At 40.4% G+C, this 26,248-nt stretch overlaps 1 protein-coding gene across 4 annotated transcripts in view; it reads right to left on the bottom strand.

Moving 5' to 3' along the window:
- Nucleotides 1-26,248, bottom strand: part of KANSL1 (KAT8 regulatory NSL complex subunit 1) — a 172,509-nt gene that overhangs the window by 129,463 nt on the left and 16,798 nt on the right. The window contains exon 1 of one of the 4 annotated variants that reach the window (XM_065908749.1): nucleotides 16,360-16,496. The exons of the other annotated variants lie outside the window; for them this stretch is intronic. The gene's annotated coding sequence lies outside the window, so the exon portion shown is untranslated. Of the gene's footprint in view, nucleotides 1-16,359; nucleotides 16,497-26,248 lie in introns of those variants that run through there. 4 annotated transcript variants of the gene reach the window in all.

Below are 26,248 nucleotides of genomic sequence, written 5' to 3'. Positions count from 1 at the left end.
TCCTCAGTATGGCCCACCTTTCAAATTAATTGCCCAATCAATTCGTCTCTTTTCTTCAGAACTTCTTGAAAGAATAGTTATAAATAGCTGCCTCTGCCCTTCTCACTCTTCTGTAATCTGCCTTTTACTCCTACGGCTCTGGCAAAGGTCACAAGCAATCTCATTATCAAATCCCATGCTCAAGTCTCAGTCCCCATTCTATCTGACTTCTCTGAAGCATTAGGTAGTGCTGACCACCCCATTCTTCTGGAAATTCTTCCTTCCCGATGTCCTTGACAACGAGGTCCCTTCTGCCCTCTTCCCTCTCAACTCACTTCCTTGGCAAGAATCTTGACAGCAATGTGTAAGTCCTCTGGTCGCTCAGAAAAACACGTTCAGCTGCACCAACCAACATCCTCACCTCTAGGTACCTCAAGCCCCCTGAAGCTCAAAACTGAATTTCTTTTTTACTTCTTACCCAGTTTTATCATCTCAGGCAACTGCTTTCAACCCCAGCTAAAAACCTCAGCAGTGTGCCTCTTCTTCATCCCTTTTGATTTATCTGGTCTGAGAGTAAAAGGAAATCTATGTAAAGAACTAAGCCAGCAGGTACTAAAGTGTGGCCTACAAATTTCTTGAGAGTTCAAAGACCATTTCAGAGGTCCACAAGATCAAACTTTTCATAATAATATTAAACATTATTTGCCTTTTTCCATAGTGCTGACGTTTGCGATAAGGATGCAAAGACAAGTCTGAGCAAAATTGCTGGTACCTTAGCAAAAATCAAGAGCAGAGGTACCTAACTGTACTAATAGCCTCTGGTCACTGTATTCTTTACTCATTTAGTTAAAAATTAAAGTTTTTTTAAAAGGTTATTATAATGACCTTTGATATCCTTGATGAAATACAGAAATTATGAACTTCATTAAATCTCCATTCAACTCTTCAGAGCATGTGTATACCCGTATCTAAATATTCTGTGCAATGAAAGGTAAAGTACACATAAAGCACTTCTACTGCCTTAAGAAAACTGAGTTACAAGTTGAACTAGAAGCTTCTTCCATGTAACACTAGTTATATTTGGCAGAACAACTAACAAACTATGATTATATAGACTTTTGAATATTGAGCAGACATCTTCTTGCAAATGAACAAAGTGAACCCTAATCACTTCAAGGAAACCCAGTATGAGGTCTGTTGCCAATGATAAAATCCGAGTTTTTATGCAAAAATAAGTATTTTGAAAATGTGTATCCACCACCATGAACTTGGAACATTTCCCCAATACTTAAAGTCATTTCTGATTAAACAGACTACTGCTGATATTAGTGAACGAGAACTGGATATCACATAATGAAATGTGTCAACCTTTTGGAAGATCTGCATAACTCTGTCAATGACCAAATGACCAACGCTCCTTAGAAACTAGTGCATGGGTAAAAGTAAGTGCAAGACAGACCAAATGGATTAATCTGACAGAGTATGAAAACCTCACTGATACGGCTTTAGATTCCACAGCGCAGCTAACCTTTATGAAAATACTACTTGTCAAGTTTGGGCAGTGTCAAAGGATATGCACACTTTAAAAGGCTAAAAATACTTGTCTCTTTACCAAACTACACATTTGTATGAGGTCAGATTTTCTGTACATACTTCCAAAACAACATTATCACAACAGAATGAATGCAGGAGGAGATATGAGAACCCAGCTGTTTTCTATTAAGCCAAACATTAGAAAGATCTGCAAAAATGTAAAATAATGCCATTACCACTTAATTTTTGTTGTTCTGATAAAAGTTATCATCCATAATATGTAATAGGTTATTTTTAAATGAATTATTTTTTTCCCCTTTAATCTGTGGCCGCACTGCCCAGCTTGTAGGATCATAGTTCCCCCACCAGGGACTGAACCCGTGCCCTAGGCAGTGAAAGCAGAGTCCTAATCACTGGATCACCAGGAAATCCCAGTAAATAATTATTCTTTAAATTTCTCAAAGTTTCTAATCAACTACTGATAACCCACCAAAGTTCTTGGTGGTTTTCGACATTTTTTAAAAGTGAAAAGGGGCCTTGAGATCAAAAAGTTTGTGCATCACTGAACTAAAAGCAACCTCCTCCTCCCTCAAAAAAATGAGGGCAACTTCCATTTTGGTCAAACATTTTATCTTTAGATAAAAATCAACATAGGATGGTAAGCCGTGTAGTACTACACTAAGACTTTACAGTATGACAATTCAAATCATTAATATCAAAATATTTAAGCAAATGACTGAGAAAAGTGTTAGTTGTCAGTCGTGTCCAACTCTTTGATCCTCATGGACGGTAGCCCACCAGGTTCCTCTGTCCATAGGATTCTCCAGGCAAGAATACTGTAGTGGATTGCCATTCCCTTCTCTAGGGGATCTTCCCAACCCAGGGACTGAACCTCAGTCTCCTGTACTGCAGGCAAACTTCACTGTCTGAGCTACCAATACACTTAAAGGTCAAACATGTCCACCACTCTATGTAATTGCCAAAAATTTCTCACTCTAAGCTTACAATGCCTTTAACAAACAAACTATATTCTTATTAAACTAGACCTTCTAAGGATTAGAGTTTTATCCTTATGGACTTGCTGGCATACAGCATTCTGTATAACTGTTCTATGTCCACTTTTCCTATTTTTGATTTTAAATTTAAAAGTAATTCCTAATGTAATTTAAAAAATAGCTGTATTATTACATTGGTTCAATTGACAGATGAACCAATGTAATAAGCTCTTCATTCAAAATACCTTGACTCAATTTAATAATAGGAAAAGCATTTTCTACCATAAACAAAAACCACTATCTGATCTTCCAATCAACTCAATATCCTCTTTCAAACTGATAACAGTATACAGCTGGTACTAGCCATGAAAATGGCAACCCATTCCAATACTCTTGCCTGGAGAATCCCAAGGACACAGGAGCCGGCGGGCTATAGTCCATATGGGTGCAGAGTCGGACATGACTGAAGTGACTTAACACAAGCCGTGCAAGGAGGCACATTATTACTGTCAGATGATTAATACAATGAGTGAGAGAAGTATATGGCAGCCTACTGCCCCAAAGCATTACACTCTGTCTTGCAATCACAGGAAGCAGCCTCCCTCTGGGACCCAAGCAAGGACACAGATGTTACACAGCTTCCACAAAACGTATGGAAAACCCATGCTCACCCAGCACACATAAAAAGTGGGTTGTAATTAACATCACACCACAGAAGGTACTTAAGCAATCAACATTCCAAAGTTATTTCAAAATTATTTAGTTCTTTAAAATCTGCAACTTAAAGAATAATCTGCTGACTCAAATCCCACCTCTTTCAATATTTCTCTGACCCTCTGAAAGCACATCTGAGAACTTGACATTAATCATATACGCCTCAAAGGCAAATGTATCTTGCTCACACTCCCTCCTTGGTCTCAAAATCCCCATGGAGGGCAATGAAAAGAGTAGTTACTAAACAATTTTTCTCAATAAACAGGGAAGGGGAAAAGTGATGTCTTCAGAAGAAATTCCATTCCTAACTCTTAAATCTTTATCTTTCTATATCAAAACTGCTAAAAAAATATATATACTGGACTCTACACCCACCTCCCTTCATTGACTTGAAATGCTGTGCTGAGATGCAATATCACTCCCCACCCCCAACTCCAGTCACAGGTAAGAGGAGTAGGTCCAGGTTCACATCTGGCTCCACCCATATTTAAATCATTTAACTATTTTGTTCCCTCAACTTCTTCATCTGCAAATAACAGAGCTGACCTCAGAAGGCTGCAGAAATGATTACATAAAATACTTTCAATTACTTAACTTAGTGCCTGGCACAAGAGCCCATTATTTGCACTATTATTATAACCTATGGAGAAAAAGCAAATATTACTAAAACAAAAAACTGTTAAGTAGGAAAAAAGGTGTTAAAAAATAAAATAAATACTATGACTTAATTTCAGTTTTAAAAAGTAGGTGATAAGATTCTTTTGTTTTTTATTTTCTGGCTTATGTAATGTCTCCATCATAAACACAAATTGCTTGTATAATACAAGGGAAGAAGGAAAAAATAATGTAAATTCTAAGAGAGTAAAAAAAAATGTGAATACGGCAAAATATCACAAAAACGTTCTTAAATTTAATATGAGCAAAATGTTGATTGAAACAATTCCCATTGCACTTAAATCCCAAAAACGTTGTAGTGACTCAACAATTTAGAGCTGAGAGAAACTGTCTACTTAAGGAGTGTTACAGAAACAGCACAGCAGCTTTTGATAAATCACCCTTCTCCAAAGAATACAAAACATTAAAAGCTATAACTTATTAATCCTCAGTACAAGCTAAGTGGTAGATTTCTGGCTTCGATTTTAATTTCCAATTCACTGGTGGGGACCGATAGTAAAGTTACATCGTACATTCAGAATAAAGAAACCTAAAATATTCCAACTTTGAGTTCACCTAATAAACCACAATCCGACCAAAAAAAAAAAAAAAAAAGATGGGACCTAATGCACCTGCAGCCACCGACATAAATTATGATTCAACAGTAAGCTTAAGAGACAAAAGAAGGGTTATCTTATCAGGGTCCTTTAAAAGGCTATGAAAATTTGAGCTAGCTAATTAACAGTGTTCATCCCAGTCGGATGGAAAAACTTCCCTGATGAGATTCACAATGCACTTCATTATACTGAATACTGCTCAAATATTCGCACCTCTAACAAACAAACATCTTTTTTTATTATATTAATATCGTGCAGAATACTGTTCTGAGAAATATAAGTTAGAATAAAGTTCAAATACATGACCTCTAAGGCCCCTTCCTGTATATATGATTTTCTTATTATAAACGGCAATATAGATTCAAGAGCAAACTTCCACCTAACACAAGTAGCACTCTGGAAGCCAGAGTATATCCCTAAGACAGTTCCTCAACCTCGGCACTACTGACTCGCGTGGAGTAATCTTTTGCTCTGGGGAATGGGGTCTCACCTGTGTCCAGGTGGTTTAGCAGCATCCCTGGCCTAGATGCCCACTGCACCCTCCTAGAAATTATGACAACCAAAAATGCCTCCAGACATGCCAAATGTCCCCAAGGGGGCAAAATCACACTCCCCCCAATTGAGAGGCAATCTCCAGAGAGAGATTCTGTATCTATAGATGTATATACATACATATATATTTCTAAACATAGATTTCCAGAAATCATATATATCTGGCTGCTTCAAATAATGGAAGTCACAAACTAACTCCACACCTACAAACGAAAGCCACATCTTACTCCCTTGTAAATTCCCAAGACAGGACTCCGGTTACTCAAGAATAAATTGGCAGCATCCACCTTGCAAAAATGCTGATTAGCTGCCAAGGTCCAAAGAGAAGGGTCTGGACATTTGGGTGGCCAACAACCGCACTTGCACTGAAAACAGAAGCAAAAATCAGATGGGGAAGAAAAACTTGCCCATAATGTGGTTTCTACTAACCTCGTTCCGCCATTACCTCATTACTCTGTACAAATGGAAAAAAGACACAGGAAGGATGGTTAGAGAAGGGTGTGTGAAGTTATCAAAATTTAAGCTGAAGCTTGAAAATTAACTAAAATTTCATTTATGCAAAAGGCTGAAGCAAAAGAAGGTAATGGGGCATTCCAGTGAGAGGAAAAGGTATGGGAAAAGCGGACATCCTGAAGATTAGAAGAAATTATCAACTTGTCTGAATTATATAAAGCATATTTTAACAAGAGGAAACACTATAGAAAAAGGCGAAAACGCAGTCTGAAGCCAGATCATTAATGGACAACCGTCAAAAGCCAGTTTTTACTCAGACTTAAAGGCAGCAGAAAATCATTAAAGGTTTTTCATATGTGGAGTGACACATGAGAACTGTGCAGCAGAGACCAGTTGTATAGGATGGATTAAAAGAAAGTAAAAAGTCAAAGGCCAGTGAAGAAGCTATTGCAATAATTTAGACAGGCTACAACAAGAACTTACAACTAAGGTGGTCACCCCAGCAGAATTGTCAGTCTCCTCCAGGTTTCAGAAGTGCCTCAAGTCTGCAGAAGAACCAAGTAAGCGACGCAAATAGGAAAGCTCTTAAGAAAGAAGAAGGTTGTCATTTCCTTCATAATTTCAGCTTCTTTAAGATAAAATCCTCCCATTTATTTCTTATAATGCTGTTCAGGTTGAGAGGCAGGGGGAACCATTTAGGTTTGGTATATCCTCTCCATTCCTAACAGTACCAATTCAAACCCAGCCCGGATGCTCACACCTAAATGATCTTACGAGCTTCCTGACTTAACTCGCAGTCCTCTAATCCAGCGGTCCCCAACCTACTGGTCAACAAGAACCGATTTTGTGGAAGACAGTTTCTCCACGGCCCAGGCGTGGGGGAGGGGATGGTTTCGCTGTGACTCAAGTACATGACACTCACTGGGCACTTCATCTGTGATCTAAGGCTGCCACTGATCTGGCAGGGGCACAGCCCAGAGGTAGGGGCTCCCTTGTCTAATCCATTCCGTACTTTTTTATCACTTCACTTCTCTACTCAAGAATAGTTCCTAGTACACTTCTCATTAGTCCAAATTCTCCAAGGTGAAATTTTAACATCGAAACAAATGCGTCAATTGGCATGGACCTAGAAACCGCCCCCAGATTCAACTCATCATTTGTGCCTATGCTGTTGCCTCTAACTGAAGGCCCTTCTACCCTTTAAGCCCAAAACTTAATACATCAATACACAACATCTCCACAAAAACTTTTCCAGACTATTCAGGCTCACATAACTTTCTTCCTGCTTAAATTGTACAACGCACTTAAAAGTCACCACTCAATTAAAATTATCTGAATGTTCCCCTAGTTGTCAATTTGTTAACTCTATTTCAAAACTGGGAAAGTCCCTTAATATCTGTCTTTGCATGCGCACTACCTTTACCAAGATAGAGTACCTGGAACGTAGCAAGCACCGTGAGCACTTACTGACAGGCTTACAGCAGTCAAAAAGACCCAGAGGCAGGCTTTTCAAGCATGAGACTGTGCTAAGCAGAGGAAGATGAGGAAGTACCAATCAAGAAACTGACACAACTGAAATAATAGGCAAGGATTTGGGACATGATCCACAGAACAACTTGAATGAAGCAGGTGGTTGGTACATGCACAGCTTCTTGAGAAAGAGGGGAAAAGCAGCTTTGTGATCAAGTACCAAAAGTTACATTATGGAACACACTGGCAAGTTTTTCTTTTACAAATGTAGATTTGTTACAAGAGGGAGTGGGAGGCAATTTTTTTTTTCATAGAACAAAGAAATGAGGTGGATCTCACCACCCCAGTTTCTAACACTTTCCTATGCCAACAGGGCAGTGCTTCTTAAGTTTTATTATTATTAAGGGAATCACAGCTCTGGCTGGAGAAGAGATTGTCATTATGACTGCTGTTTACTAACATTAATTGACCCTTTATGGTGTCAGTCACTGTGCTAAGTGTTTTACATATACACCCTCATTTAATTATCACAATAACAGCATGAGATGACTATGTGCTCAGAAGTAGCATGCCCAAGACTGCACCACTACTAAGCTACAGAAGCAGGATTCCAATCCAGATCTCTAAGTGAATAGTGAAAGTCGCTCAGCCGTGTCTGACTCTTTACGACCCCATGACTATACATACAGTTCATGGAATTCTCTAGACCAGAATACTGGAGAAGGTAGCTGTTCCCTTCTCCAGGGGATCTTCCCAACACAGGGATCGAACCCCAGTCTCGCGCGTTGCAGGTGGATTCTTTACCACCTCAGTCACCAAGGAAGCCCGAGAATACCCGAGTGGGTAGCCTATCCCTTCTCCAGCGGATCTTCCCAACCCAGGAATCGAACATCTCCTGCACTGCAGACAGATTCTTTACCATCTGAGCTACCAGGGAAGACCCATGCTTATTTTTTTTAGTTTATTTTTTTATTGAAGTATAGTTATTACAATGTTGCGTTGGTTTAGTTGCTAAATCATGTCTGACTCTTACAACCCCATGAACTGTAGCCTGCCAGGCTCCTCTGTCCATGGGATTCTCCAGGCAAGAATACTGGAGTGAATTGCCATGCCCTCCTTCAGGGATCTTCCCGACCCAGGAATTGAACCCGGGTCTCCCCCACTGCAGGCAAGCTCTTTACCAACTGAGCCACCAGGGAAGCCCAGTGCATCATCATTACACCTAAGGCTAAGTTTAAACTGGAAGGGACTTAACTGCTAGACACAAGGATTTTAAAATTTTAGTCTTTAGAGGAAAATCAATGAGAAATCAAAAAAATCATTTTATTAAAATGCCTACAGCATTCAAAGCTCCACACCAGGTGTCTGAGGATGACACGGACCAGTAAAGACACTCTATGATCAGGGAATCCTAGGGGGACCCTCACACAGTTGTGAGAGTCGGATCGTAAAGAAGGCAGAGCGCCAAAGAATTGATGCCTTCGAAATGTGGTGCTGAAGACTCGTGAGAGTCCCTTAGACCATAAGAAGATCAAACCAGTCAATGTTAAGGAAACCAACCCTGAATACTCATAGGAAGGACTGATGCTGAAGCTGAAGCTCCAGTATTATGGTCACCTGAAGTGAACAGGCAACTCATTGGAAAAGTCCCTAATACTGGGAAAGACTGGGGGCAGAGAATGAGACGGCTGGACAGCATCACTGATGCAATGGACACGAACAAGTGGCAAACTTCAGGAGATGGTGAGGGACAAGAAGGCCTGGCATGCTGTAGTCCACAGGGTCACAAAAAGTCAGACACAACTGGACGACTGAACACCACCACCACACAGGCTGAGAGTGGGTGCTGGGGTCACAGAAGGCGTCCCGGGGGGGAAATACCTTAACTTGAAACCTAAAGGATAGGAAGGGTCCTGGATCGGGCTTCCCTGGTGGCTCAGACAGTAAAGAATCTACCTGCAATGCCAGAGACCTGGGTTCAATCCCTGGGTCAGAAAAATCCCCTGGAGAAGGGAATGGCTACCCACTCCAGTATTCTTGCCTGGAGAATTTTGAGGAGTCTGGAGGGCTACAATCCATGGGTTGCAAAGAGTCGGGAACACTTCCACTTTCAGCATCGCCCACACAGTTACTTCCAACACCTCTGCCCCCAGTACCAATTCCAAAACCAATTCCGGCCCTTCAACATTCCCTATGTGAATGAATCCTGATCCCAATCTCTGGTTTACAATCTACTATAGATATCTAACTTAAACATAAACTAATATCAGACAGGAATAACAGACTACAGTATAGTCTAATGCTGGAGACACTAAGAACCACAGCAGTGTCATCAATGCCAAAGATAAGACAGAAAGTAGGTGTGAAGGTAAACCTAGATGACAAAGCACTGTGTTTTGCCTAAAGGGTCAGGGGAGGCTTCCAAAAAGAGATGACATTCTGACTAAACACCAAGGTTAAACAGGAAGGGTTAGATAGAATGATAGCCAGTCACTCCATCCTTAATACCACTGCCTTAGTTCAGGATCTCTTAGGCCTTACACTAACCCAGAACAGCAATAATCTCCCAACTGTTCTTTCTTCCTGTCTCAGCAAGCCTTCAACCTAGTGTCTACTACCAAAATAATGACTAGAAGAGGAGAAAAGAAGGGAAAAAAGAGAGGGAACATAAATTCAACCATGCTGTGCTCCTGCTTAAAAGCCTTCCGTGATGCTAAGGTAAGGATGAATCCAAACTCCCACACAGCATTTGTCTGCCCCCTTTCACACTCAGACTCATCTTCCACCTGTCCCAGCCTAGCCACTGCAATCTTATTTATACTTCCAGGTTCTTCCATGCCCTTGCTTCTCAAATTTGCTTCTCAAATTTTAGCTCAACATTACATGCTCTTTGAAGTATTTCCCACTCATTCCAGGTAGAGTTAAGGGTCTCATTCCCTTCTAGGATCTAATAAGCATCCGCATGACATCCTAGTCATAATGGAAAATAAACACCCAATTTTGTCGCCCCTACTATCTACATTTCTTAAAAGGAAACTTATGGCTTGTTTCCTTTTCCTTGAATCGGCCTCCAATGCAGGAGACCCCAATTTGATTCCTGAGTTGGGAAGATGTGCTGGAGAAGGGATCGGCTACCCACTCCAGTCTTCTTGGGCTTCCCTTGTGGCTCAGTTGGGAAAGAATCTGCCTGCAACACAGGAGACCTGGGTTTGACCCCTGGGTTGGGAAGATCCCCTGGAGAAGAGAAAGGCTACCCACTCCAGTAATTCCACGGACTGCATAGTCCACGGGGTCACAAAGAATCAGACATGACTGAGCAATTTTAACTTAACTTAATGGCTTGTTTTATTTCTAACTCTTACAGATTGCACTATACCTGACAGACAGTGCACCAATGTATTAGATAGTTAACCTGCGTATTCTACAGTGAATGCATCAGACGGAGATCCATTATGAAGTTAATGGGGATGTCTGCTCATAAAGTGAAAATCTAATGAGAAGCAGGAACCAACTGAATCTAGGATAGACTTTGTCTACCTCAAGTTCTGGTCATCTACATTGCCAAGCACACGCACTCAGACTGACCAACTTTTTAAGGCTACTTTTAAACTATTCCATTTGGCTACATAAACCTTTTGAAGGCACTGTCAAAGTTTTCAACGCAACTACTCAAACTCTTACCCAGTAACTGCACTGCTAGGAACCTATTCAACAGAAAATTCTCACAGGTACCTAAGAATATATGCACAGGTCTTTTACTGAAGAACTGTAATACAAAAAAAAGAAAAAAAAGAGTAAACTTAAAAAGATACAATAGAGTATTATGAAGCTGTTAAAAAAATTATGTTGACATGAAAAATCTCTGATATATAACTAAGTGGGGGGGAAAAAAAAACCAAGCTATGAAACAGGTAAGATCACATTTGTGTTTACTTATCACTGAATTCATTTCCTACCAGTCTAGCTCACAAAAGGCAAAGAAGGAAAAATGGACTTTTATCTCATCTCTAGCAACTCTAATAATACAACTGTTTCTGAACAAAACTAAACTCGAAGATTTCTCAAAGGATCCAAGCAATTCAAAAGCAAATACATTCTTCTTAAGGTGCTGAGGTGAGGGGAAGGTCCCTGACCCAACTTCGGAGAGCTCAGTGAAGTCGACCCTAGCCCTTCAGAATACTGAATTAAAGATTAACTGAAAACACACACACACACACACACCCTGAAAAACAGCAATCCAGTATCTTTTGAAATATGGTAAGCTCTTCAAACATCCTCAGTGCTCCATGGTAACATACGAACAGTTTAATGAAACTTTCCTGACAGTTCAACTTATCAGACCAGTATTTCTACAAAGCCTCTATGCTACCAAACAGCAGAAGCTAAACTAATTAGCTTTTCACCTCTATCCCTTCACACCCTCCAGTGGAGGTGCTAATAAGCAGTCACAAAGGCCAAATAGCAAATGAAAGCCTAGATATCAGTTTGCAGCAATTTTTCACTTAATACTCTAACAACAAAATTGCGATTCATTTTTTTTATTCCTCAACACTTCCCCTCCAACTGAATTCAACCAAATCTGACCTTAAGCTGCTCCCTTTTTACAAAGAAATTTAAAAGGTTGAGGGACTCCATTAGGTTTGATGCCACTTAAGCAACTTCTTTCCAAACAAGGGCAGAATCTGCTGTACTTAAAATTCAGAGTTGAGATCTCATTTGGGATTCCTGGTTCAAGTAACAAGAACCAGAGTTTTTGATAACATTTAGATAAAACTGCACTGAATTTACCTTATACTTCCCTCACTCTTAAAGTTTGGGGAGAAATTGTAATTTTTAAAAAGTCAGAACTAGAGGGGGAAAAAAGGCAAGCTTACAGTCAACAACAATAAAACGCAAAGTTAAGTAATTCCGTGGGGGCGGCCTTCCAATGTTAAAACTGTATAGAGCTAGCCGAAAAGCTTAAACAAGCAAGCCTTACAGAAGGTAACTAACATGTATTAAGCAGCTGTCAGTTCCCAGACACCACTACCCATGGGAGACAAGAATCTAAAAGGTGTGTCTACCTTGAAGGGCTTCTTGATGTAATGTTTAAAATCTTCATATACAATCTTTAAGTTTCTCTTTCACACTACTCAAATTTGTTTCTTATCCATAAACATGAACTGCACTCTTTACTTTGAAGACAGTTTCCTCACACCCTCCATTTTTGCTTTACCTTTATTTGATGAAAGACAACAAAAGCTTACCACACAAGCCAAAAAAGCCCATCTATTTCAGTCTTTTTGGAATCCAGGCTTTTTGATAAATCAAACCTATCGACTCATTTTCTCCTATACATTTTACCCTACACCCTAAAAGACTGGCAACACACCGTAACGTAGGAACAAATGATTACTGAACTAGTAACTAAGTGACCCTTCCATCCATATATACTGATCTTCTCCTATGACCCACAATTCTCTCCACAATATGCAAGTGACACCCAAAGACACCACTTTGTCTCCTCGTGGCCTTCAAATGTTGGGGACCTCTACCACAGTGGAATATTTGCCTTTTACATTCATATTCTCTTTTTTAACCATTACTGTGATTCACTGAGTTTTGATCTCACATTTCAAGGAATGGCAAGTACTGATAAGTCTCGCTTTGTGTCATGAATTATTACATTCTGGCTGGAATATTTCTGCACAACTGTTATGATGTCCAGAGACTAATATGCAATTTATTATGACGGAAATTACAATTTAAACACACATCTTCAGAAGCAACGTGAAGACTCAAAAACCAGTCTTAATACAGATTTCCAAGAAATAGTTACAAGTCTTATTTTAGGAAAAGGACATGATCCAAGTACTCTCTGCACACGGTAAGAAGGCCAGGTGTTTGGGCCGTTTTATTTGAGACACCTGCACCTATACTTTTTCATAAAGTGATCAAGTAAAAGAGTCCTAATGTGAAACATGCTTCCTGAGACCTAGAACAGTCTAACCAAAAGGCAAAAACTTACTTAAAATAGAAAAAGAAGGCAAAGAAAAGGTGCTTTAAAACTAAGGAAACCACTCAATATTAAGATTTACTCTGGCCCAATCAACTGAAGATGAACCACATACTCAGTCTGCACTAATCCTTCCTTTCCAAATTCAAGGCAAAGGAAAGACGTTGGATGTTAAAAAAAAAAAGAAAAGAAAAAAATACTAATAATTTTTTTTTTCCCCCAAAAAATTCCCTTTCTCTCCAGGAAGGAAATCACTTAATTTCTGTATCTAATGACTTCACCAAGAAGAAAAATAATAACCCCTACTGAACTCCCCTCTCAAGGAAGCTGACAAATATAAGAGGAATAAGCATTACTCTTTAAACACACGATTGTCAATGATTAGAAAACCCAATATGGATTAGTATGTTTCTTCACAGAATTAAAAAAATTACTTTTCTAGTACTACAACTTTACTCAGTACTACAACTACTAAGCTTTACTCAGAAAAGTTCCTCTAACTAGAACCACTCAATACTGAAATAACTTCTCAAATCAGCTTCATCAACCAAAATGGCCCCATGTTTACTTACAGATTACCTGAGTTAGATTTGTTCTGTTTGATACAACCTATCAGCTGTTATTCACTTTAAAATACAATTAAAATCTGTGGTCAATCTAACAAAATCCAGAGGAGGTACAGACACTGGCTACAGTGCAGCATGACTAGAAATGGAAGGGTACCAGCAGTGTTTGAAGAAAAAAAAAGAGAGTTGTTTTCCTTTCTTCTCACCTTGATAAAAGTTCAAAAGTGAACTAAGGCACACTCACTTTCTAGCTTCCAGAATTTTCCTCAACAGGAGAATGGTAAGTCATCCAACAACGAAGGTGTGCTCTGCAGGTTCCACCACAGAAACAACACGTGTAGGCAGGAAGAAAATCACACAAAGACTGAACAACTCACCTGCTGTAAAGCACAAAACTCAAATGCTGAAATTCTGAACAAGGCTTTCAGGAAAGATGCAGGAACACTTCTAAATACTTCCCTTAAATGGATTCAAAGCTGAAAAGGCCAAAAGCCCCACCATACCTCAAGACTCTCTCAATACTTAAGTGATCACAAATTGTCCACAGACATAAATTAAAAATACTTCTTAAACATATACTTAAATACGGCAGTCCTCAAAGAGCAATCATTTTCACCATAACACAGATAGTAAGAAATCTTTGTCACATCTGTTTCCCTCCAAGTGGTGCACACTTGAAAATTAAAAAATGAGCCACCTCAAATCATGAGCTCCCTAACAAATATATCAAATATGCTAAAGGTCAAAGGAATTGCAGACTTTGTTGGATAAACCTAGAGGAAATCGAAATCAGAATTCCATGACTGAGGACAGTTATCTCACATTTATAATACATTTTTTAAATTCCCAAGGGATGAGCATTTTTACCTTGCCTTATTTTTAGGACTACACATCACACTGCACATATCACATGATATGATGTAACTGTTAGCAAAGAAAATGGCCCAAACCATAAAAAATATACATGGTAGAGGAAACCAATCAATGTACACTTAAGAACCACTACATTTCATATTTAGTTTTTGAAATGTTTTTAAACTCATGACAGATCTTTTTTTCAAATTAAGAAAGTGGTTAGTAACCTCTGTAGAAACAACAGAAAAATGTATTTGGTATTTTATACAACAGGAGTTTACTCAACTACTAGGAAAACTGACACGAAGAAACAGATAATAGAACATTCTTCTAAATCTATAGGATTAACACTAAAATTACTCGGGATCAAAAACTCAACAGAAACATAATAAGATATCTTTAGTTAGAAAACGAATTACTCAAAATGTTCACCATTGTTATAAGAAAAGAAAAATAGCTTTAAATGACACGCCTGTAGACAATTGAAAATTTCTAAATTGGTCAGACAGTACACTAGAAAAGGAACCAAGTATAGCCTATAGAAGGGGGGAGGGGAAAACACACCCACTTAAACCCTTGTAAATAGTGGTTACTTTAAACGACCCAAAAAGCAGGGAAAATACTACAGGCTATTCTGAGCGATGGAAAACATATTCCAACGTTCTACTTTTCATACTTGAAAGTGCTTTAGAAAAGAAGTTCAGTAACAATGTATAACTATATCATGATTATGCAAGGCAAAGATTATGTAATTTTATCGTTTATTTTAAATGTTATCCGACTGCAAAACTAAAAAAGCTAAAACGTTTTGATCTTTCTAATGGGGAGGGGGCAAGTTCTTCTGGGCTACAATTTAAAAATATAAACACAGACCCCAAAACAAACAAAAAAACACAATGATTGCTAGCCACGTGACAAAGGAGATGGCAACACCAGGATTGTGAATGGAGGTGAGGAAGGCGAGGCAGGACTAGGAAGGTTTCTCGGAACTTTGAGGACCTCAGGATTTGAGTCTCCCGACCCTTAAGGTAACCAAACTCTAGCCCGGCTACTTGTATTGTTAACGCTCTCAAGTAGTTTATTAATAGGTCAAGAAAACTGCTCCAGTGACCTCCAGAATAAAGGGGGGAAAAACCGAGGAGGAGGAAAGAGAGCAATTTAAAGTGGCGCCATCATGTCACCCCTTCTCCCTTGAGGCAATCAATAAGCAATAGTTAAGTAACGTGTTTCTCCAAAAAACCACACTGGGATCCCGACAACGGAAAACAATAGAATTTTTAAGTAAAACATGCGGGTAGGGCTGGTTATCCTATGGAAAACAATCAAACTATTTGCTGAGAATCAAAAGACCGTCAGCCGGAAAACAGGCCCCCCAAACTCACTTAAAAGCAAATAACTGTCTCTTCCTCTTTAGTTTTTAAAAAAAAAAAAACACGTCCGCCTGAAGGAGTCTAGATCGGAAAACGTAAGTGACCTCAATTTACAGGCAACAAAAACAATAAATAAATGAAACAAATAACCATCTCACTAAACAATCAGAGTTGTGATACACACCGTGAAACGCGCAAGATGTGTGTTTCGAGCAGAGAAAGGCCTTTTGCAGTCAAGAGAAGTTCAAGGCGAGAGCTAGAGTTTGTTTGGGTTTTGGGGTTTTTTGTTTTTTTTTAACCGGAATAAATCGTGTTCTTAAGGCCGCATTTTTAAATAGAACGCCAAAGGAAAAGCTGGCGAACGAGGCGGCAGCTGGTGGGGAAGGGCCCCCGCACACCCCCGCCCTTGGGGCGACTCCCAGCCCCGGACCCGCTGCGGGGAAGCCCGGAGAGGCCATTTAAAGTTCCGGGGATTTTTCCTGCCCTGCCCTGCCTTTCCAGTTACAACTAACAAAGAGAGGGAGAAATGGGAGCCACAGGGAGAGCGAGGAGAAGGAGAAAGGGCAGCGGGAGGAGGAGGAGAGGAGCAGCAGCACCAGCACCTACCACGTGATGGAAGAGCGTTGCCCGGGCGGATTCAGCCCCACAAAATGGGCGCAGTTTGCAAACAGCCCCCGGCCTGGGCGCCGAGGGCCGGCGGCGGGCGGGGGCGCGCGGCGGCGGCTCCGGCCCGGGCCCGCCGCTCTCCTCCCCCCCGGCGCCCGGAGCCGCCCTGACTTTCCGGGCGGGGGGGCGAGGCGGAGGGGGAGGGGAAGGCGGCGGCGGGGAGCGGCCGCTTTTTCTTCTCTTTCGGGCCCTTTCTCCGGCCTTCCTCGGCTCCGGCGGGGCCTGGGCACGGCCGGGGACCACAGCCCGGCCGGGAGGACGGGCGGGCGGGGGCAAAGGGTGAAGCCGCCCCCCCGCCCCGCACAAACAAGCGCCGCCGTCTGCAGCCCGAGCCCGCACCCCGGCCGCCGCCCCCGGACGCCTCTTCCCGGCCGGGGAGCGCGCTCCGGCCGCCCCCCGCACCGCCGCGGCGAGACGAGTCGGCTTCGCTACGGTGCTCGGTTCTCCCGCCGGCTCGGCGAGCGGTGGCGGCGGTGGCGGCGGCACTGGGAAAATGGCGGCCGAGCTTCTTTTCCCTCCCCCCCTTTAATCTGAAGCGGAGGGAGAATGGAGCGAGCGAGCGGGCGAGCGCCGGGGACACGGGGAGGAGGGACAGCAGCGCCTCCGCCGGCTGCGGCTGCGGCGGCGAAGGCCCGCTCCGCCCCGGCGCGCCGCCAGGGGGCGCCCGCCGCGCCGCCCCCGCGAGCCGCCAGGAGGCGCGGCCGCCGCCGCCTCAGTCATGGCTCCTCGCCGCGGCCGCTGTTTCTGCGCCTCCAGCTGCGGAGGCCGCGGCGCCGGGACCCCGCCGCTCCCAGACATGCGGCTGCGGCACGCGGCACTGCGGCAGGCGGGAGCGGGCCTTCGCTCTGACCGGGGCGAGGCTAACCTGAGGCACTGACGCCGTCACATTCCCTCCGCGTTGGGGCTGGCGGGGCCGCGCGCCGGCTGAGGGGCAAGGAAGGCTGACGCGACAGAGCAAGAGGACGTGAGCCAAGAACTGTTTGTACTGGGTAGTAAATAGGCTTATGTCTTGGGCACCACACTATTCCAGGGCTAAACGTGCGCTGAGTCGGGTGGGGAGCTCCCTGACTGGTGAAGCGCTTCCCGCCGCCCTTTGTCCTAGCAGTCCGCCTCCCTACACTGCAGCACGCCTGGGCACTAGCCCCGGCGCCGCGCTCCGCAGCCGCCGGGGTTAAAAAAAAAAAAAAAAAAAAAATAGCGCACGTTCTCATTGCGCAGGCGCGAGCCGGAGCCCGCGCCGGACCAGCCCGGGAAGGGCCAGCCCGGAGTGAGAAGGGGAAGTGATGGCCCACCAGCGCCGGGCCCGCTGGGAACTGTAGTTTTCGCTAAGAAGCACGCGTCTGGTTTTGGGTGTCACGGCTTGGCAGATCCGCCAAGGCAGGCAAATGGCATTACACAATGAGTATTTATGCTTCCTGTCTCCACCAAAAGGAAGTTCAGTGCTATGCTAAAAGTTTAACAAAGAACTCCATAGAGAAACCCAAATCTCAGAACAAAAAGCAAACTTCCACTTGGTTTAAAGTGGTGGCACTTTATCATTCCTCATGACCAATTTGTCAGTACGGTATTTTAGTCCTTTTCCAAAATAGGGCCTTAAAATAACGGAACTTTTTCTAGATTAAAAAAATGTAGCAATACAATGCAAAGTGTCACATTTACACCAACTATAAGCCACTACCCTTTAAAACTAAAGAAAAAGTTGCCAAAAGATTAATCCAGTACTTAGAGACTTAAAAAAGGAACTCTGGTATTCATCAAAATATTACTTTAAATGACAGGACAACAACAACAAAATGTTTCCAACAATTAAATCGTCAAATGCAGCAGATGAGAAAGGTATGTTCTACTACCAAAAAGGAAGATGAGAAATGCTCAGTACTGTTTTGTGGCTTACCAGAACCAGTATCCGGTGGTATGTGTCACTTCTGTTAGTCAAAAAACAGCCTGATAGTTTACCCTCCCACAGAGTTACACTCCAGCACCAGCTCCTACAGCATCTACACCTAAGTTTCCATGAGTCCCCGTTTGTACCCTTAAAATCACATTCTCCATCATAATCATGGTTCTTAAATACCAAAACAAAGTTGCAGGGTCAAATTATACAAAGAATTTTTCTTAATGTATACATATCTGTATATACCTCCGAAAGAGATCCTAGTCTTGACTTTTTAACTTACAATCCCGGGGGGTGGAGAGATGGGTTAATTTTTTTAAAAACGTATACACACATATCTCTGCATACATAGTAATTCCACAAAATATAGCAAAAGGTGTTAAAAACACAATTCTAAAACCAATAGATGGCGAACTAGAGCCCTAATCTGAGGATTCTGAAATCTAAATGAGCAGAATGAAAAATACCAAATAAGGCATAGCCCTCTGCAGTGTATACTTAAATATTATGTTCAAAGATACCCACCACAAAATCAGTTTACTGTTGCTTCGATTCTAAAACCTCAAGTATCAGATTTAATTAGGCCTCCAAATAACCAAGCTTATAAAATACATTCTTTTCAATGATTAAGAAAAAAGTGGAAATGCTAATTTTTATTTTTTATTTATTTATTTATTTTTTTATGCTGCTCCGTTGAGGCATGTGGGATCTTTAAGTTGCAGCATGTGGGATCTAGTTCCCTGACCAGGGAGCGAACCTGGGCTCCCTGCGCTGGGAGTTCAGAGTCTCAGCCACTGGACCACCAGGGAAGCCCCGAAATGCTAATTTTTAAACATGCATTTTGGGTAAAAATAAATTCCCACTTTCCCCTTCTCTCATTGCTTAGCCCAAGAGTAAGCCTGTTTAAATGTTTATGGCACTTAAGTCAGTCAGTCTGTTTTACATTTTCTCAAATCAGATGTCTTTCTGCTCAGACACCAATTTTTACAAATGGGGAAATTCAAAGGTGAGCCACTACAGACACAAAAATCTTAGAGAAATATATTTTTTAAAAATTTCCCCCAAAACACAGTGGATGTCAAGACTGATTAAATACACACACATATACTACTCATTTTTCAAATCATTCTTGAAATACTCATAGTGGTTGGCTCTCCTCCAATATCCACTCTATCTCAGTGAAATTAGTTTTAACCCATTCTCTTTACCAGAGATTGGTTGGGAATGGGCAAGAAATGTAATCCTGGCCAATGAGACATGAGTGGAAGCCCACTGGAATACAGAATTGTGAGAAAAGCTGCTTCCATCCTAAAATGAGATGAGGAAGAAACAGCCCCTCTTCAGGTAATGCTGAAGATGACACTTCAAACCACTCCAGTCACCTTACATGTCTGAAGTCTGAAGACGCCACCAACATCAAACGGCGCAGAATGGAGAGTTGGCTAGAACCCTGGTTCTTGGTGACAGCATTAAATAATTATATTGAACAATTCTGACATTTGCAAGATTATTGGGACTTCTAGCTACATAAGACCAATGTAACAACAAACATATATTACACCAATTTGCACTGGGTTGCCTATACCTAAAGTCAAAAACATAATTATAACTTTCTTATATTTTAGAGTATTTGTATTATAATACTTTATTTATATTTTACATCACTTCCCTTTTATATACAACTCTTTACCCATCCATTCTTTATCTATGTGTTATTTCTGCCATGTAAAAAAGGACCATCCCTCCTCACCACCAACCCTCGTTCATTCCTCTCCTTCAATCCACCTCTAACTTATTTTCCCTTCAAGAAAACAATAATAAAGGAATTTCCCCAAACTTCCCTGGTGGTCCAGTGGTTAAGAATTCACCTACCAATACAGGGTACACAACTTCAATTCCTGCTTTGCGGAAATTCCATGTGTCGGTCAAGCAACTAAGCCCATGCACCACAACTACTGAAGCACAAGTGCCCTAGAGCCTGTGCAGGGCAAAAAGAGAAGCTACCGAAACAAGAAGCCCCTGCAACACACTGAAGAGTATCCCCCACTTGCCACAATTAGAGAAAGCACACGCGAAGCAACAAAGACCCAGCACAGCCAAAATTAAAATAATTTTTTTTAATTCACTATTTCAAATGGCAAACTAATCTCAAAGGACAAGGGATTATTTTGTTTTGTACTTTAAAAAAAGCAAGTATTAAAATAATTCAGGAGAAAGTCCTAAAGCCTAAACCATCTAGTTTCAAAAGAACAGGGACACCCCCCCCCCATTTCTGTTATTTGCCATTGCATCCCAGGGACCTAGTCCAGATATCAAAGAAATGAACATATCAAACTATTTAAAATATTAAAATTATATCATGAAAGAAACATCTTTAAACTGAAATTGGTGCATGCTCTCATGTTAGTATTCAGCAAGCTAAATATTAAGTAGAAAGTAGAATATCCTTTATTAAGGATAAACTGAACCAAAACTGGGAAATTTAAAGAATTTGGGATATCAGAAAGAATATGGAAGACCATCTAGTTCAACCTCCAGATTTTATCATCAGGAAGCCAAGAAAAAATAGCAAGGACACTGCCCAAAGCCAAAGCTGGAACACAGACTGGAATCTGTATGTCAGTCTCCAATTCTCACTTTCCCCACCACATCACCTGCATTCCAGAATTATAGCTTCCCACCAGAAACATGCTACTCACCAACTGGCAAATAAGAAGTGCAAACATGATGCAGGTAAACCTGAACAATACTACCAATTCAGTTTGACAAGTATCAAGATTTGGCCAAAGGTAAGTAAGAGAAAATCCTCACATTGATTACAATGACTATAGAGCTCAAAGATTGTTTTCATTAAATGAAGGTCCCAGCTAATCCAGAATATCATATACTCTTATGTACCCAGCCCAACAGCAACAAATTTGCAGTAAGATTAAGCAACTTAAGGCATCTGAAAAACCTGTCAGTGACAAAGTATTATAAGAATGCATGGTATCTCTTACTTTCAGTCCCATCTAAAAACAAGATAATTTTCTTCCTCATACTAAAGATACAGACTCTGGAATTTACACAAAGATATTATCTTACCATCTCACCACAGAAGTGATCCAATAACCCATTGAGAACAAATACTAGTCACACGCAGCCTCAGGTTTAACCCTTAGTGACGGGAACAGTGGCTTCCTGGTGGCTCAGCCAGTACGGAGTCTGCCTACAGTGCGGGAGACGCAGGCTTGATCCCTGGAGAAGGAAATGGCAACCCACTCCAGTATTTTTGCCTGGGAAATTCCATGGATGGAGGAGCCCACCAGGATACAGTCCATGGAGTTGGGAACAGTCCATGGAATGAGAACAGTAACTAAAGTTACAGGTTAACCCTGAACACACTCCTAAATCGGGAAATAATTTATTGGGGGATATTGAGGAAGACAGTACTAAAATACAAATGTATGCAACTGTATCACTTAAAGAAACAAGTCATGTTCTCCCAAGGCCATCAGCTATGTTAAAACTTAACATCAAAGATGGATGGTTTTCTCCTCCGCAGTACCAGATTTCAAAGTAGCTACACAAACACCGATTTCTAATACATGCAGTCTAACCAGAACTTTACAAGAATATTATAATAAAGTTTCTCAAGGAGTTAAACAAATAAAAAAATTACTGATTAAATAAACTGATTAGTTAGGTAAGTTATATTTAATTCTAATTATTTGAACTTCAGTAGAGAACATTCTTAAATTCTCAAAGAATTAACCAAAGAAGTTTGCTGACCAAACATAACAAAAGGAGTATTTTAATATACTAACTTTGCACATGAGGCAACATCAAATGAAGCAATCTGCCTAGAAACTACACATTGTATCATATAATAAATGTCAGAACTTTTGTGCACCAAAGTTACTAAGAGATTGCTTGGCTTCTTTTCCAAATGATTCATAAAGGTAAACATGCAGAACTTCAAGGCAGCTGTGAGCAGCCAAGTTGTGGAGAGCCTGATACAAAGTCAGGAGAAAAAAAATATTCAAAGAGAAAAGGGGGCAACATGTGTACAAGGCAAAAGGCATTTAAAAAAAGTTTTTTTTTAAGTGAGTTGCTGAGTCTAAAGCTAGATGCAACTTCTGGAGTCCTGTTCTGCTGGCGCAGCAAACCTAGGGATTACGGAAACAGCACACCACACCTGTTCCTTCCAATAGAGAGGCACACCATTCTTGGAAAGAAACATTACTTTTTAATTCACTGATTCCAGGATACCTGAACTGGGTTCTCAGGGACAGTGCGGAGCCTACAGCTATGGACTAGAAAGTAACTGAAGCCACTCAACAGGCAGGAGACATATTGCTGGAGTGGTGATTTAATCAAAGACTGTAGTAAAATCAGACATACTCTTGTTAAAATAAACACAAATATATTTATATAGTGAAATTCTCATTTTTTCAAGATGGAGAATGAGTCCTTCAGAGAGACACCCTTTTTCTGACAAGCTGCTCTGGACAACCCCAGATCTTGAGAGTATTTTAGGAGATGCACTGCTTTAGATCATTTATAAATAAATATGAATACCTGAATACAGTCCCTTTATACAGATGATGAAACCTGAAAACATCTAATATAAAAACTGTTGTGGGTACAAAATTATAAATGAGACCATAAACTACTGAGAGAACATGACTGGAATTCAGGAAATGCTAAAGTCCCGGTTTTATCTCTGTCACTCATTTACTAAGAAATCATATATAATTTTCTTAATAGCAAACTTTTTCATTTCTGAATCAGACAAAAAGAACATAATATTCAGTATTTTCAGCCATATTCCAAATTAATTCTCACAATCAAATTTAGAAACAAATGTATCTAACAAAATTTGTCTCAAATGATCTAGCTCTAACTTGAACCAGTAGAACAAAAAAAATAAAATAACCTAATGAAACTTTATCTTTTGTGGTATAAAGAAGAAAAAAATCCAGGACTTCCCTGGTGGCCCACTGGATAAAACTTCATGTTCCCAATGCAGGAGGCCTGGGTTCCATCCCTGGTCAGGGTACTGGATTCCATATACCGCGACTAAAGACCTGGCTCACTGCACTAAAACCCAGTGCAGCCAAATAAATAGTTTTTTTTTTTTTAAAGAAGAAAAAAAATGGGAAGAAGCTACTCATATGCCCTAGAATCTCTATGGCAACAGTATCAAAATGTGATCTTGCTGGTAACATTTAGGCTAGGGCATTCAATTTTTATAACATGACAACAGTAATACTTGTATTCCTGCCCTGAGTAACTTTCTTTGATTTTTCAATAAAACTAAATATCCCCTTAAAAGTCTTATTACTAATTACCAACCATTCATAAACATTTACTGAGTGTCTACTGGATGCTAAACACTGTAGTACCTCTGGAAAAAAACACTAGGTCACCATCATAAGCTATGTGGTGGCCAAAAAAAAAAAAAAATCCCTTCTTTTCATTGGTATTTTAAATAGTTAATAATTCAAAGCAAAGAAGTAGTAAGAGATCAACAAAATTTTAGTGTTTTATGCTTTCCATTCAACTCTCTTCTGGCCCTTTTGGGAAGCTTGTATAGACTCCTCCAAGAATGCTAAAATTAGGTGCTCTTTATGCCATAACTAGAATGAGGTAACAAAACAAGTACTCCAAAACAAAACTAACAGAAGAGGTTAAGGGAACCAAGTAGGAGACAAAGACTTAAAGTGCCAGACTTGAAAGATCTACCCTAAATGTCTCAAGACAGGGAGAAAAGGTCAAGAAAAATGAAAATTTGTGATCTAGTTCAATTATAGTTAATTGTACATCTCCCTTTCATTCTCAAATATTTGGTACTGCCTATGGGAAGGCTTCTACATTTCTTGTAATTGCCACGAATTCAATAACTCATCATTTCTAAAACATTAGTCAGTATTAACTATTATCTTCATTTAGTAATAAGGGAATTAGAATTTACTGTTGCTAAATGAATGTGCAAAATTAAGCCAAAACTGGACTTGTCTGGTGGTCCAGTGGTTAAAAATTCACCTGCCAAAAAAAAAAAAAATTCACCTGCCAATGTAGAAAACACAGGTTTGATCCCCGGTCCTGGAAGAGTCCACATGCTGTGAAGCAACTAAGCCCATGAGCCCCACTACTGAAGCCCTTGCTTCCCAGCGCTCATGTTCCACAAGAGAAGCCGCTCACATTGAGAAGTCAGAGCATAGCACCTAGAGAGTTGTTAAGGGCTTTTTTCTAGAAAGTCCTCCTACAGGAACAAAGACCCAAGTGAAAGTGAAAGTCGCTCAGCCGTATTCAACTCTTGGCGACCCCATGGACTATATATTTCCATGGAATTCTCCAGGTCAGAATACTGGAGTGGGTAGCCTTTCCCTTCTCCAGGGGATCGTCCCAACCCAGGGATCAAACCCAGGTCTCCCGCACTGTAGATGAATTCTTTACCAGCTGAGCCACAAGGGAAGCCCAAGAATACTGGAATGGGTGGCCTAACCCTTCCCCAGGGGATCTTCCCGACCCAGGAATCGAACCAGGGTCTCCTGCAAGGCAGGCGGATTCTTTACCAATTGAGCTGCCAGGGAAGCCCCAACAAAGACCCAGCACAGTCAAAATTTTAAAAATAAATAATTTTTTTTTAATTAAGGCAAAATTATTTCAAGATTAAGTCAAAACACATCTCAACTCATTTAATATGGCAGTTATTACCCTGATACCAAAACCAGACAAAGATATCATAAAAAAAAAAAAAAAACAGACCAGTATCGTTTATGGATATAGATGTAAAACTCCTCAACAAAACACTAACAAATGAATCCAGCAACATATAAAAAGTACTGTACACCTTTGCTAAATGTGATTAACTCCAGGAATTCAAGATTGGTTTACTATCTGAACGTCAATTAACATACTACAAAATCCAACACTTTTTCACGATAAAAACACACAGGAATTGAGGAAACTTTCTTAACCTGAAAAAGTTATTTATGAAAAACCCACAGCCAACATCACATTTAATAGAGAAAGATTGACTACTTTCTCCCTAAAGTCAGGAACAAAACAAGGAATGTCTGTTCTTACCACTTCTATTCAATATTGTACTAGAAATTCTAGGCAGGGCAATTAGGCAAGAAAAAGAAATTAGAAACTTTCAGGTTACAAAAAGAGAAGTAAAATACTTCTATGTGTATGTGACATAATCTTGTAAAATCTTGTAAAAAAAAAAAACAACCCACAAATAAACTATTAGAGCAAATAAACATATCCATCAATGTTACAGAAATCAAATCACTATACAAATAAATATCAATTCTATTTTGATACAATAGCAACAACAATCTGAAATGAAATTAAGAAAACTCCATGTACAACAGCATCGAAAAATATTTAGAAATAAATTCAACAGAAAAAGTATAAAACTTAAAATCTGAAAACTATAAAAATTATCTCAAGAAGTTAAGGAAGTACTAATTAAGTGGAAAGACATTCCATGTTCAAGGACCAGAAGATGTGCCCTTGTTAAGATGGCAATACTCCCTAAATTGATCTACAAATTCAATTCAATTACAGAATATCTAAAACAATCTTGAAAAGGAAGAATAAAGTTGAAGGACTCATACTTCCTGATTTCAAAACCTAATTCAAAGCTATAGAAATCAAAACAGTGTGGTACTGGTGTAAGAACAGACATATAAATTAATGGAATATAAACCAGAAATAAACCCTCATACTTATAGTCAAGGCAGGGGAGGTAGAAGTTGAGGTTGGATAGTCTTCTTAACAAAAGGTCCTGGAGCAACTAGATATTCACATGCAGAAGTTGGATCCTTATTTCACACAATATACAAGAATTAACTCGAATCACAGACCTAAATGTAAGAGTTAAAACCATAAAATTTCTAGGAGAAAAAAAAAGAGTGAGTTTTCATTATCTTGAGTTAC

This window comes from Muntiacus reevesi, chromosome 18 (genome assembly GCF_963930625.1).
Source record: "Muntiacus reevesi chromosome 18, mMunRee1.1, whole genome shotgun sequence".
Classification (NCBI taxonomy): domain Eukaryota; kingdom Metazoa; phylum Chordata; class Mammalia; order Artiodactyla; family Cervidae; genus Muntiacus; species Muntiacus reevesi.
This window is presented reverse-complemented; position numbering and strand designations above follow the sequence as displayed.